At 42.3% G+C, this 13,534-nt stretch overlaps 1 protein-coding gene across 3 annotated transcripts in view; it reads left to right on the top strand.

The window, feature by feature from the left end:
* Positions 1 to 3,643: 3,643 nt before the first annotated feature.
* The window catches only part of LOC125451544 (protein NDRG1), a 61,379-nt gene continuing 51,488 nt past the window's right edge, over positions 3,644 to 13,534 (top strand). For 2 of the 3 annotated variants that reach the window (XM_048528743.2, XM_048528741.2), the window contains exon 1: positions 3,683 to 3,839. The gene's annotated coding sequence lies outside the window, so the exon portion shown is untranslated. Of the gene's footprint in view, positions 3,840 to 13,534 lie in introns of all 3 variants that reach the window. The other variant, XM_048528742.2, reaches the window with a different exon arrangement.

The raw sequence follows: 13,534 nt of genomic DNA, 5'->3' as shown, positions 1-13,534 counted from the left end.
ACAGTCTAAAGATATGCAGGCTAGGTGGATTTGCATAGTAAATGTTGGGTTTCGCAGGATAGTTTGTTAAGTGGGTGGAATACTCTTTGGAGGGTCAGTACGGATTTGATGAGCCAAATGGCTTATTTCTGGACTGTATGGATTTTATGACAATATTTTAAATTTGACATTACATAAAGTGCAATACAGGTGGGTTATGTTAATACAAATATAAGATTCCATCACTACACTTTCTACTTACATTCATATTTATATATCAAATGAACTGTTCTATGTTGTAGATGGATTGAGGGATTTTATATGGTTTCCAGTCTCTTGGTATACTATGGTGGGAGGCATCTTTTCAGTGGCCTTTTCCCATTAAGCTTGTGCAGTTTCTCTCAGCTTTAATATGTTAATTGACGCAGTCCTAAATCTTGGAATATGTCAGTGTGCAAATTTGGTTGTGGACAGTTCCTTTTGCTGGAAGGCCAATAGGTTTCAGGCAGATCAAACAGCATTTTTCAATATGTTCAGTCGTCCAGTAGCTGCTCATGTTATTTTGATAGGCATCTCTGAGAATAACACATGAAGGGCAGACTATAATATTATGTACAGGTTCAGGGTGAATATCTACCAAAGCCACTGCATCTTTTTGGAGACCTGTTTTGAAAAGAAGGAGGTCAATGAAGATGTTCTCCCTACTGCAGCCTTGAGGGCAGTATGGAGTAATGATGAGGCTCTGGGCATGCAGGAAGAATCTGATAGGGAAGGCCGTCATCACCATCATGTGATTGAGTTTTTTTGGATCCCTTCACTCCTCTATTACACTTAGCTTCTTATTTGCAAAGGAGTATGTGACCTCATTATTCCTCTTGCCAAAATGAAATACCTCACACTTAACTGATTGAAATTTATTCGGCACTTACATAGAACATTACAGCACAGTACAGGCCCTTTGGCCCTCGATGTTGTGCCGACCTGTCATACCGATCTCAAGCCTATCTAACCTACACTATTCCATGTACGTCCATGTGCTTATCCAATGATAACTTAAATGTACCTAAAGTTGGCGAATCTACTACCATTGCAGGCAAAGTGTTCCATTCCCTTACTACTCTCTGAGTAAAGAAACTACCTCTGACATCTGTCCTATATCTTTCACCCCTCAATTTAAAGCTATGCTCCCTCATGCTCGCCGTCACCATCCTAGGAAAAAGGCTCTCCCTATCCACCCTATCTAACCCTCTGATTATTTTATATGTTTCAATTAAGTCACCTGTCAACCTTCTTCTCTCTAATGAAAACAGCCTCAAGTCCCTCAGCCTTTCCTCGTAAGACCTTCCCTCCATACCAGGCAACATCCTAGTAAATCTCCTCTGCACCCTTTCCAAAGCTTCCACATCCTTCTTATAATGCGGTGACCAGAACTGTACACAATACTCCAAGTGTGGCCGCACCAGAGTTTTGTACAACTTCACCATAACCTCTTGGTTCCGGACCTCGATCCCTCTATTAATAAAAGCTAAAACACTGTATGCCTTCTTAACAACCCTGTCAACCTGGGTGGCAACTTTCAAAGATCTGTGTACATGAACACCGAGATCTCTCTGCTCATCTACACTACTAAGAATCTTACCATTAGCCCAGTACTTTGCCTTCCGGTTACTCCTACCAAAGTGCATCACCTCACACTTGTCTGCATTAAACTCCATTTGCCACCTCTCAGCCCAGCTCTGCAGCTTATCTATGTCTCTCTGCAACCTACAGCATCCTTCGTCACTATCCACAACTCCACCGACCTTAGTGTCATCTGCAAATTTACTAACCCATCCTTCTACGCCCTCATCCAGGTCATTTATAAAAATGACAAACAGCAGTGGACCCAACACCGACCCTTGCGGAACACCACTAGTAACTGGTCTCCAGGATGAAATGTCCAATCTGCAAGACAATTTAATTTTTCTTGTGATTAGGCACAGCATTCTTCAGTACTAACGATATCCAATAGTTTGTTGTATGTCACAAATTTTGAAATTACACTTTTATTTGCAGATTTTGAGTAGTATATGTAAATGGAGAATAATGGAGCATCAATCCCTGTGGAATATCACCTTCCACCAGTCTAGGTCACTGTTTTTTAAGCCCTTACTTTCTGATGTGCACAGGCTAAATCAAAAAAGCATCACCATTTTTATAGTGTTAGCTTCCTTTAATATCAGTTCGTCCAGCACTCGTAATCTTTGCACGATTCCACAAAATCATTGGTAAATAAGATATGAGTCCAAGGAACATCCCTTTGTCACATTATTGCAGCTACATTTTGTCTGGATACCTTCAGAAAAAAACTTGTAAATCTCAAGGCAACATAAAGTTGATGAGACTTGATGGGCCAAATGACCTCTTTCTATGGTGTAATGACTCTTATGTCTGCTATCACTGGTCCCTGGTCTTCATTCACAGTTTGTCTCATTTATTCCTGGGAATAAAAGTATTTTCAGGCATAATGAACAAGAAAATTGACCCTATTGTACCTTAGAGCAATTTTTTTTTACATTTTGATTGTTATATCATAATTATAACCAAGTTTTTAGCAAGTTTAGTTTTCCTCAACTACAAGGCAAGACTTGAACGATGTCATTCCAATAAGAGGCTTTGCTTATGATGCATGTATGGAAACACCATTCAAATTATTAAATAATTACATCAGGATTGTTTGAACAGTCTGGCACGTTTACAAATGAAACATTAAATTAGTAAAAAACCTGATCAGAGTTCTTTAAAAAGATTAAGTTCCCAGGGTAAATCTGTTCACTTGTGGGCAAGTCCACAAGAGGTAGAAATGCAATAGCCTATAGCCGATTTGCAATAAATAATTTAGGAGAAATTTCTAATTTTTAGAATGTGGATTGGTTAAAACTGGTAACAGAGAGACTCATTTGGGGGAGGGTTCATGTTCACATAGTGAGGGGAAATAAGGGGAACAGATAAGAGGCAATTAGAACAAGGAGGCACACGAGGAGCATAAAGGCCATGTGGGCTGAATCTGGCTGGATGGTTTGATTCTGTTTGTCGATTCTAATCAGGTTACTCCCAAGCAGTGGCAACATCTTTTTAAAATGTGTCAGATGAAGATTGCCACACCCAAAATAACGATGGTTGGACAGTGCCGAAGTCTTTCAGTTCAAAAACTCAATATTTGCAAGTAGCTAAACCTCTTTCATTGTATGCTAAATATGTTTCTGTATTTGCGAGGTAATCATGAACATGATTGCTTCATTGAACAATTGTCCAAAGAGTTACTCCTTATCTGTCAAAATTGCATCATTCTGTCTGCGAGGTTTCATGGAATGCTATATGTGCATGTCATCACGTAGCTGTACAAGAGACAATTATCTGCGAGTTTAGGCCACGAAATTTTAATTTCGTCTCTTGACAGCTTAATTATTTTCGTGCGCAGATGTGCTCGGCAGCACATACGCCATTATAACTAGCAATTTTTAAAGTGACTGTTAAAATGCATATTTGTTGATTTTGTTTCATTTTTATTTTAATTTTTCAAAACGCCTACATGATAGATAATTTGATTTATTTTTGCCTGTAAAGTGTCAGCTTTAAATGTAAAGTGTTTTCCTTTCTAATAAAAGACACGTGTCCGTGAGATGAAAAAAAGTGGGCAGGGCCGAATCTGGACTCTTTATAAAATCCTCCTACATCCGTCGTATCAAAACAGAACCCGGCAGCGGAGAAAAATATTCGAAAGGAAACTCTGTAAACTTTACAAGGTAGCGTTTTAAAAACAAACAAACGGGCTGTGATTGCTCAACAAGTCTTATAAGTGCAAGATTTTTTAGTTCGGGGTAAGTTTGTTTCGTCTTTTGTTTGCATAACGTTGCTTTCATCGAAGTGTAACTTTTTTAAACATTTGGAAAGATGGTTTTGAAACTAAGATTCAGAAGCTTAGATTCTATTTATGTCAGAAAGTCATGTGCATTACTTTCGTCGATTGTAGCAATAGAGTTACTGGGTCCCCCAAGAGACCAACATCGTGCAATATTCAGGAGTTAGAAATGAAATAAATATTCTATTCACTCATCTCGGAGTTGCAACCACATGGAAAGGCTTCTCGTTAACATCATCGTCATCATATGATTAGTTCCCATCACAATCTTCAATGGGTATGACTATTTACTGGTCTAGATTTAGATATCCTGTTCTCTCATCTTCCTGTGTTAGACAATATTCCAGACTTCAGGCCATTAACCGCTTCCCACCCAGCCTAGCAGCGCATTTTTTGCAATCGTACCTTCGGATAGTAAAACTAATTAAAGTCCTTGAAAGCTTTATCATTGCGCAGACGACCGTGCTCCTGAAAAGGCGATGAACCTACAAGTTTTTAAAATTCCTAGGACGCAACCAGTCGTGTTAAACAGGTGCCACTCAACGTTTTTTTTCTGTAAATTATTGATCGTAGGTGAAATCTGGATGCAGTAAGAGTTCAAAGAACTGAGTACTATTTTAAACCAGTGTGATCAAACAGTTGAAGAAAGGGTGAAACAGCTTTCGCATCCAAGCCACGCACCAAACAATAAAAGTTCTATAGATGGGAGTGCCCTGTATGTTGATCTTTTCACAGTTTCGAATAGTTTTAAACCGCGGGAATTTGGCTGTGACAGCCTCAAATGTGAAGCCTCCCCACCCCCCATTCCTGGCTTGCTCACAAGGCACTTCTAAGCCACCCACACATCTGTTGTTTAGCATGGGGTGTAACTGGCTCCAGCTCATCTACACACCTTTACAGGCCTGCATTATGTTATTGCTACAATCAATGCAATGTAACTAAATTAATTAAATGCAGTCGGAATATCTCGAAATTAGAACAAGTATTTTGTGACTTTTGGGTTGGATTCTGGACACTTTCTTCTCCTCCCCGCAGGTATTCGCTTTTTCTAGGGTACCTTGTCTGCTGCTACCTCAAAGATAAATGAACGAGAAGCCTATCCTCTAGGCTACTCTTCCACGCTAGGTTTAGCTGACGGTGTTTGGGAGATTTTTTCCCCGCTCAGTGAGGTGGGTGGGGGCGGGAGGAAATGGGGCGAGCAGAACCTCCCCCAGAATTGGGAGCGTGGACTGTTGGCAGACGAGGAGCCTGTCTCTTCCGTTCGCTGATCCACGTTCCCGACTTCCTACCACCTCCCCGCGCCTTCCAAAATCAAATGGTGTTTGAAGGCAGGCGTGCGCGCCACTTCCCAGCTTTACTGCAAACTTCTCACGGTGATCCTGACTGTCCAGCACGGCCTCGGGTGCGCTTTGAGAATAATGGCTGCCACACTCCAGGCGGCGCCACCGAGCGCACGGACCCCGAGGCCCACTCCTGGGGAAGTTTGGGTTTTTTATTGTTCATGAATATGTCGGTCATTCAGTACATTTAACTGATTTCCGGGGTTGGACGGGGTAAGAGAAGAGGAACCGAGTCCTGATTCATTGATGTGGTTTGTTTTCAAAATTAGAAGGTCCGGAAGCGCGTGTCAATTTTATTTCGGATATGGGTGTGGGGGGCGGGGGCAGAGGCGTGTTGGGTGGTTGGCGTTTTGGCTCGGCCAATGGCGGCCCCGTTCAGGTGCATGTCCCGCCTTCCAACCGTTTTAACTGCCGCCCGATTGTTGGGTCAAAATCAAGAGAGGGAGGCGGGCTGTCTGATCACAGGCCCCGCCCACTGCTGGCAGAGCTCCTTGATTGGGTGGTGCGGCACGTGGTCATAAAAGAGCTGACCTCGTGCTTTCGCCTCAGTTGGCGCGGCCGTGAATTCAAAACAAAACGCTTGAGGCATCGAGGCGGCGTGACCAGTAACGCTGCCATCTTGTTTTGGAGATTCCAGCAAAACTGTTAGGGAGGTAACGTCTCGTCGTTGTCCGTCACTCACTTAATCGTCAATTTATTAGCTTTTCTTCAAACAAAAATTCACGATTTTTGTTGAACGACTGGACTTACATGTTGTTTAGCCAATAAAATATTGCTCATAGAGAACCTCAGCCAGTTGAGACGCAGTTTGTTGCTGTACCCCAATGATGAGGGAATGGTCGATCCTGTTTTGATATTATGCCCAACAGTCAGTCTGTCTGGCAGCATCTGTGAAGAAAAAACAACTGTGTATGCTGAATTTTTTTCACAGAAGTTGTCTATCAGGTATCCAGAATTCACGGAACCTTCGGTTCTCTTTTGAATGATAATGGTGAAAGGGCTAATAGTTGCCAAGCTAGTGCTGATATTGTTGTGGTATCCTTCTCACATGCCTATTTTGAATGTTGTCACCATCTGTGTAAATTAACTTGAGTGATCATGCCTTCTCTGCAGTCCTGAGAACATACTACTACCGCCTCCTACCAGCTGCCAACTGTGATGGCAGAGTGCTGTCAAAGTGCAAAATTACTATTTGATTTTCAAACATCAAATTACACTGCTTTGAACTCCTTCAGTGTGACCAAGGTGCTTGTCTTTTTTTCTCTTGTAACTTTGGTACCTAGTTTAAAATTGATCAGCTTGTATGTTGCCTACATGAATAGCTTCTTGCTTGAGTTTTTAATATCTTATTTCTTGCATATTATATGCACCTTCAATTATGGTTGACATCACTGTTAATCTTTTTGAAAACTCCCAGGAAGATGGTATCTGTCACCTAGTTACCCTTTATTTACACATGAACAGTCCTTGACTTTAGTGCTGCCTCATCCAGAGTCAGCTGCCAGATGTCAGCATCCCTGACACTCTCCTTTTCTTAATCTGGCAAAGAGGGCTCCCTGATCAGGGTTGTTAATCTGGTTCAGTCAGGGAACTCGGAAATAGTAAGAACTGCAGATGCTGGAGTCGTTTGATACGGTCTGGAGCCGGAGGAACACAGCAGGTCAGGCGGCATCAGAGGAGTAGGAGACCTGACATTTCGGGCGTGGACCCTTCGTGAAGCAGAAGTTCCTGGGACCCCAAACCTGTCGCCACGGGTCTGCAGTGGGCTCACTGACTATTGCCATTACTCAGCTGTTCAAGCAGTAAGTCCTGAAAAGAAGAGTGTACAATCCCTGGGCTTTCAAGTTCTGCATGTTGGCACCTTGTACAACATCTTTGATCAGGCAAGCAGCTTTGTGCTGGACGGTGTCCATATTTTGTAGCTTTGGTATCGGCTCAGTTTGTTGGAAGGATGATTTGCAATTCGGTCTGATCACTAAGATGTGGATTCCGTTCCTGTAATAGCTGAAATCCTCTCCACCTCACCTGAGATACCCTAGCCCTCTGGTTAAACTTTCTACAAGTTGTATCTCTGACATCAAGCAGCCTGAAGTCCCATGTGACTGTTGACTTTTTGTTTTATTCACTTTTGGTAGTCATTGGAACCAAACTCCTTTGAACAAAGTAGAAATGCTGTAAAGATGGATACTGACTTGTGCTTCTGTAGACATTGGGCAGGCTCAGGAAGAAATAGCTAGCTTTATTGATGCCTTAGCTACCAAGAACACTCACTCCTGTCGTTACCAATAAGACTGCAGTAGCAGTGTATGGTGCCTTGGGCAGCAACTTCCAAAACCACAGGATAGGACCGCAGATGCTGGAGCGTCACCACCAATTGCAAGTGTCTCTCCAAGCAACACTAGCCAGCAACAGTGAAATTACAGTGTAACAATTGTAAAACTGGATGAAGTGCCTGAATGCTTTCCTTGGTAGTCTGCACTCTCTCTAAACCAAGTTGCCTGCCGGAGTTCAAAAAAATAGCTTCCCACTCAATTGTAGAACAATTGGATGAGCCAAAAATCCTACCCTTACCAGAAGCACATGTCCAATGAATAATGGAATTGATTGAGCAGCCAGTGCAAGGCTGGCACCATATAAAGAAGTCTAATTTTATATTTAAAATCAGACTTCATATTTCCATGGTATTTCAGTAAATTTTTCAAGCTGTTCCAAAGTAAGCTTGAACGTAGACAATCCACAATTGAAAGCAATAGCAAATCACCACTGAATGAGAAAAGCCTGCTCCAGATGAGCGTCAGGACAAAAATGAGAACCCCCTCAAACTCAGGCAAAACTAACCAAGGAGGCCTCGATCCGTGATTGCAGTAAAATTTAATAGCCTTGGATACACAACTATTATATATCAATTTGTATGTCCATTATTTGTAAGTCTACCTAACTTCGTGTTAATTTATTGTATATTTAATATCATGATGGACCTTACCTGAGGACTTGTGTTCCATATACAAATTAGTAAGAGAAACTGTTATTTGTTAGGTTTGGAAGTGCAAGTTTTTAACCTGAATCTCCTTATTTGTGTGTTAGTAGAATCAATATTACAGTTTAAAAGAAAGCCATTCAGCCTATTGTGCCTGCACTTACTCATATATGCTCTTAGTTTCTCTCTATCCACTTATAAAAGAAAAAACATCTCCAGGGCTTTGACAATCTCTATTCTTTCTCCTTGGCCACCTTCTGTCCAAGGAGAACAGTTAAATATCTAACTGAACTTCCTCATTCTTGGAAGTTTTCTTTTGTTTCTGTCCACTATTCAAGAGTATTCACTTGCTTACTATAATGTGGTGCTCAGAATTGAACACTGAGCTGCAGCTGAGGTCTAACACGTCTTCTACGAGTTTTGACTATTAATGCTTTCTTTTGACTTCTCACGCCTTAGATCAAAATTGGTTGGTGTGGGGTGGGGGGGGGGGGTGTGCAGTGGGGTGAGGGGAGAGGAGAGAAACAGGGATAAATGGAATAGGACATATTAATCTTTCTAGAGCTGCATGAAGAAGAATTGTGGATAGAAAGTGAGGTCATGTGTGGGGTGAGAATTATGTAATTAAGAGGAAATGAAAAGTAGCTGGGAGTGGCAGGTGAATGAAGGAGATGCAGATTGGGCTGATGCCAGTGAAACTAACTGGCAGTAATAGGCACGACAGTCACACTCCAGTGTCAACACGTGAATAGTTGGGTGAGTTTGATTTTAAACATGATCAAGTCCTCGTTGTTCCAGTCACCAATTACATTACTCTTTCCATAATTTTGTTCAGTGTTAATGGAAAAGGACAAAACACCTTACAATCGGATTGTATGCTCTTGGAAAATGATGAATGAAGAAGGGCTGCCTGGCTTGCAGTGTTCCTCCAGCTCCACACTTCTCAATCACACCCAAATTTTTTTTCAGAATTGATCTTAGGGGTGGCACAGTGGCTCAGTGGTTACCATTGCAGCCTCACAGCACCAGGGACCCGGGTTCAATCCCAGCCTCGAGCGACTGTGTGGAGTTTGCATGTTCTCCCAATGTCTGCCTGGGTTTCCTCTGGGTGCTCTAGTTTCCTACCACAGTCCAAAGATGTGCAGGCTATGTGGATTGACCATGCTAAATTGCCCATAGTGTTCAGGGGTATGGGTCTGGGTGGGATGCTTCAAGGGGTGGTGTGGACTTGTTGGGCCGAAGGGCCTGTTTCCACACTGTAGGAAATCTAATCTAATCTTGTGAATGTGTTATTGCTGAGCAATCAGACCATTATATATCCGAAGAAAATCAAGGGCAAACGTGGCAGTGGGATGCTGGAGAAGTAGTAGTTGGGTCCAGAGAAATGGCTGAGGAACTGAGTATGCACTATTTGTCAGCCTTTACGATGGAAGACACAGTAGTAATCCAAAAAAATCAAGAGGAGCATGGTAGAGGTGAGTACAGTGGCCATTTCCAAGGAGAAGGTGCTGGGGGTGGGGGGAGAATCTGTTTTGAAGGCTGAGATTTCTCCACACTTGGAAGTGCATGGTAATATAATGAAAAGTCTGCATTGTTTTGTCAAGGGAGGTGCTTGTTGCAAATGTTGTTGGAAATCTTTTTTGTGGAAGTAACCAGGTAGGTTGGACCAAGGAGAGCTAATGGATGTTATCTACCCTGACTACCAGAGGCCTTTTGACAAGGTGCTGCACAGGAGGCTGCTGAGTAAGATAAGGATCTGTGTTAAAGGCAAGGTACCAGCATGGATGGCAGACTTCAGTAGAAAAGTGGACTGTGGACATAGAAAGGTCCTTCTCTCCAGAAGACAGCTGGTGACTAGTGGTGTTCTACAAGTGCCACTGTTGGGGACCACAACTTTTTTTATTGTGTATAATCTTCTAGACTAAGGAACTGAAGGCCTTTTTTTTTTGGCTGAGGTAGCAGATGATCTAAAGATGGGTAGAGGGACAGATCATATTTAGGTGGGGAGGTTGTAGAAGGATTTAGACAAGTTAGAGAGTGGGCATCAAGTGGCAGATCGAATACAATGTGGGAAAGTGAGGACCTCCACTTTAGGAAGAATAGAAGCATAGACTATTTTCTGAATGGGAGGAAAATTCAGAAGTGCGTGCAAAGGCACGTGAGTTCTAGTCCAAGATTCTATTAGGGTAAACTTTTCAGATTGTATTTACCTTAACTACTGACTCTGGCACTTATTTTTGAGAGGACTAGAATATAAAAGCAGAGATGTACTTCTGAGGCCTTTTCAAGTTCTGGTCAGGCCACATTTGAGCATTGCAGGCAATTTTTAGGCCACATATCTCAGGAAGGAAGTACGTGAGAATGATCCCGAGAATGAGAAGCTTAACATGAGAAATGTTTGACGACTCTGGATCTAGACTCAGTGGTGTTTAGAAGGATGGGAGTGGATCTCTCAACTTTCAGACGACTGAACGTGCGTGACTGAGTCAATTTTTTTTTGGGAAGATGCTTCCGTTTCTAGGAGAGACTAGGACCTGAGGGCGAAAACTTAATTTTAAATTAAGATGCATTAGAATAGAGATGGACAAACTACTTCAGCCAGAGTAGTGACTCCATGGAATTCATTGCCGCAGAAGTCTGTGGAGGCCAGGTAATTCTGTATATTTAAGACAGAGGTCCTCTGATTGTCAAGGGTTACAGGAGATTGGAGTTTAGAAACTTGGCCACCACGCTTGAATGAATGGCAGAGCAGACTCAATGGGCTGAAGTATCTAAAATTCTGCTCCTGTGTGTTCATGGTCTTGTAGGAGCAAGGACAGAAGTAGCCTATTCTACCGTCCTCTAGGATCCTGGATGATCTAACTCTGCTCATGTCAACGTTCCTGCCCTTTTTACTCCATGACACTTGATTCCTGACTCTCAAATCTGTTTATCTCTGCATTATGTATACCCGAGACATCTGCCTCAACAGTTTTCTGGCAAGAAGTTCCAAAGAGACAACACTCAGTAAGTCCTCATCAAAGTCTTAAATTGGTGTCCCTGAAGTTGGAGATTACCCTTCTGATCCCAGACCCTCCACTGAAGAGAATGTCCTCTGAGCATTATCCCAATCAAGCTCTCTTTAGAAATCCTGCTTCACTGAGGATTGCCTCTCATCCTTGTAAATGCCATTGAATCCCAACCTGTTTAGCCTTTGCTGGTTTAGACGATTCCTGTACCAGGTATTGTCCTTGTGAGCCTTGTCTGAATTTCCTGCAATGAAACTGTACCTTTTATAAATTAAAGGGCCAAACTGATCACAGCAATTCAGATGTGATCTCACTATTACTTTTGAACAATTGCAGTAAGATTTTCCTATTCTTGAATGACTTTAAAGACTAATATTTGGAAAATCCTTCCTGATTACCTGCTGCACTTGTGTGCTTGCTTTGTTAAGAGCAAGCACACCAAGTCCCTTTTTTTTTGTAGTGCAGCATTTCTCAATTTTAAATAACACACTACATTCCAAGATGAACATGTTATATCACACCACATTTGCTAACTTTTTGCTGCGTACAGTTTATAGATATAGGTAGTATTCCTCTTGAACTCACCTTGCTACCTGTAGGCAGTGGTAGTCCCGAGAATGACTCCTGTAGAATCTCAGTGGTCACTGACCTGAAAAAGCCCACCTTCATTTCCCTTGTAGCCTGCATATTAGCCAGATCTCTCTCCATGCCAATATACTGCATCCAACTCTATGGGCTTTTGCCTTTTGAGGCATTTTGTTGAGTAACTCGAGTCCAAATGCAAATCTGTTGGTTCACCTGTATGATGTTAGGCTGCCTTGGCCTTAGCAGGCCATAGGGCTAGCCTCTTATTCAAAGGGAACCTCTGTGTTGCCATACCCCCAGACAAAGGGAGAAATCAAATGATTTGCCTTTCTCAATAACTGCAGCCATTGTGGGAATTAAACCCTGTTATTGGTGTCACACTGCGTTGCACACTTGCTGTGCAGCCACTGAGCTAATTGACTCTTATCCATATAAGACATGGAAAACATCTGGTGAGACTGAAAATAGAACTGTCCCTGGACCCCCCCCCCCCCCCAAAAAAAAAGCAGGAATAGTGTTATAAGCTCCAGCTCAATACTTCGTTTATTGCTTCTATCTGCTCCCAGTTGTTTGCAAAATATAGAGCTGGATGAACACAGCAGGACAAGCAGCATCTTAGGAGCACAAAAGCTGACGTTTCAGGCCTAGATCCTTCATCAGAAAAGGCCCTTTTCTGATGAAGGGTCTAGGCCCGAAACGTCAGCTTTTGTGCTCCTAAGATGCTGCTTGTCCTGCTGTGTTCATCCAGCTCCACGCTTTGTTGTCTTGAATTCTCCAGCATCTGCAGTTCCCATTATCTGTTTGCAAAATGTAACTTCTGGAGCAAATGAGGTGGCTACACAGCATGTCAGCAATCAAGGAGCTCCACATGCTCTCGAAGTCAGGAATTCTGTAGAGATGTTGAATCTGAAAGATTTGCCTCTTCTGAGCATACCTGCATTGGGGGAGGTGATGGCCTACTGGTATTATCACTGGAGGACCGTTAATTCAGAGCCAGTTAATGTTCTGGGGAGCCGGGTTTGACTTCTGCCATGATAGATAGTGGAATTTGAATTCAGTAAGAAGTGGAAGTAAGAGTCCAGTGGGAACCATGCATCTGTCTTTGTCTGTTTTTTTGTTTTATCAAAAACCATTTGATTCACCAATGTCCCTTTTTTAAGGAAGGAAACGGCCATCCTTGCCTCATCTGGCCTACATGTGACTCCAGACCCAGCACAGTGACCCTCCAGGCATTTAAGGATGGGCAATAAATGCTGGTCTAGCCAGCGATGCCCTCATCCTGTTAATGAATAAGTGTTTTTTGCTCTCATGTTTGTTTTAAAAAATTTTGGAAGACCAACATGCATGCAGTGACTAGAATTCTGGACATGTTCATTTTAGATCTTTTTGTTTAGTCATGTAACTTGTAGCGTATGTTTCCAGAACAATATACCTGCTGGAAACAATGTCCAAGTGGCAGCCACGTGACTTTGGGGAATATTACATTTTTATCTGCAATTACAGGCAATTTTTTTCCAAGTAACAAGTAGATACTAAGAAATGCGCTGATAGGATACTGTGTTCGACCTGTTGTACTCTATGACCTCTTGAGTGCTTTTGACGCTAGAAACAAGTTGATAAAGCCTATACCTGAACAGAAAGTTACAAAGCTACGACAGGTGACCAGTTTAGATTCTAAGAGGGAATGGGATGAGAGAAGTAATTGCCACTGTAAGCTTGAGTAAACAGAATTTAGAACTTGGAA

The sequence above is a fragment of the Stegostoma tigrinum genome, chromosome 5 (assembly GCF_030684315.1).
Source record: "Stegostoma tigrinum isolate sSteTig4 chromosome 5, sSteTig4.hap1, whole genome shotgun sequence".
NCBI classification, from domain to species: domain Eukaryota; kingdom Metazoa; phylum Chordata; class Chondrichthyes; order Orectolobiformes; family Stegostomatidae; genus Stegostoma; species Stegostoma tigrinum.
This window is presented reverse-complemented; position numbering and strand designations above follow the sequence as displayed.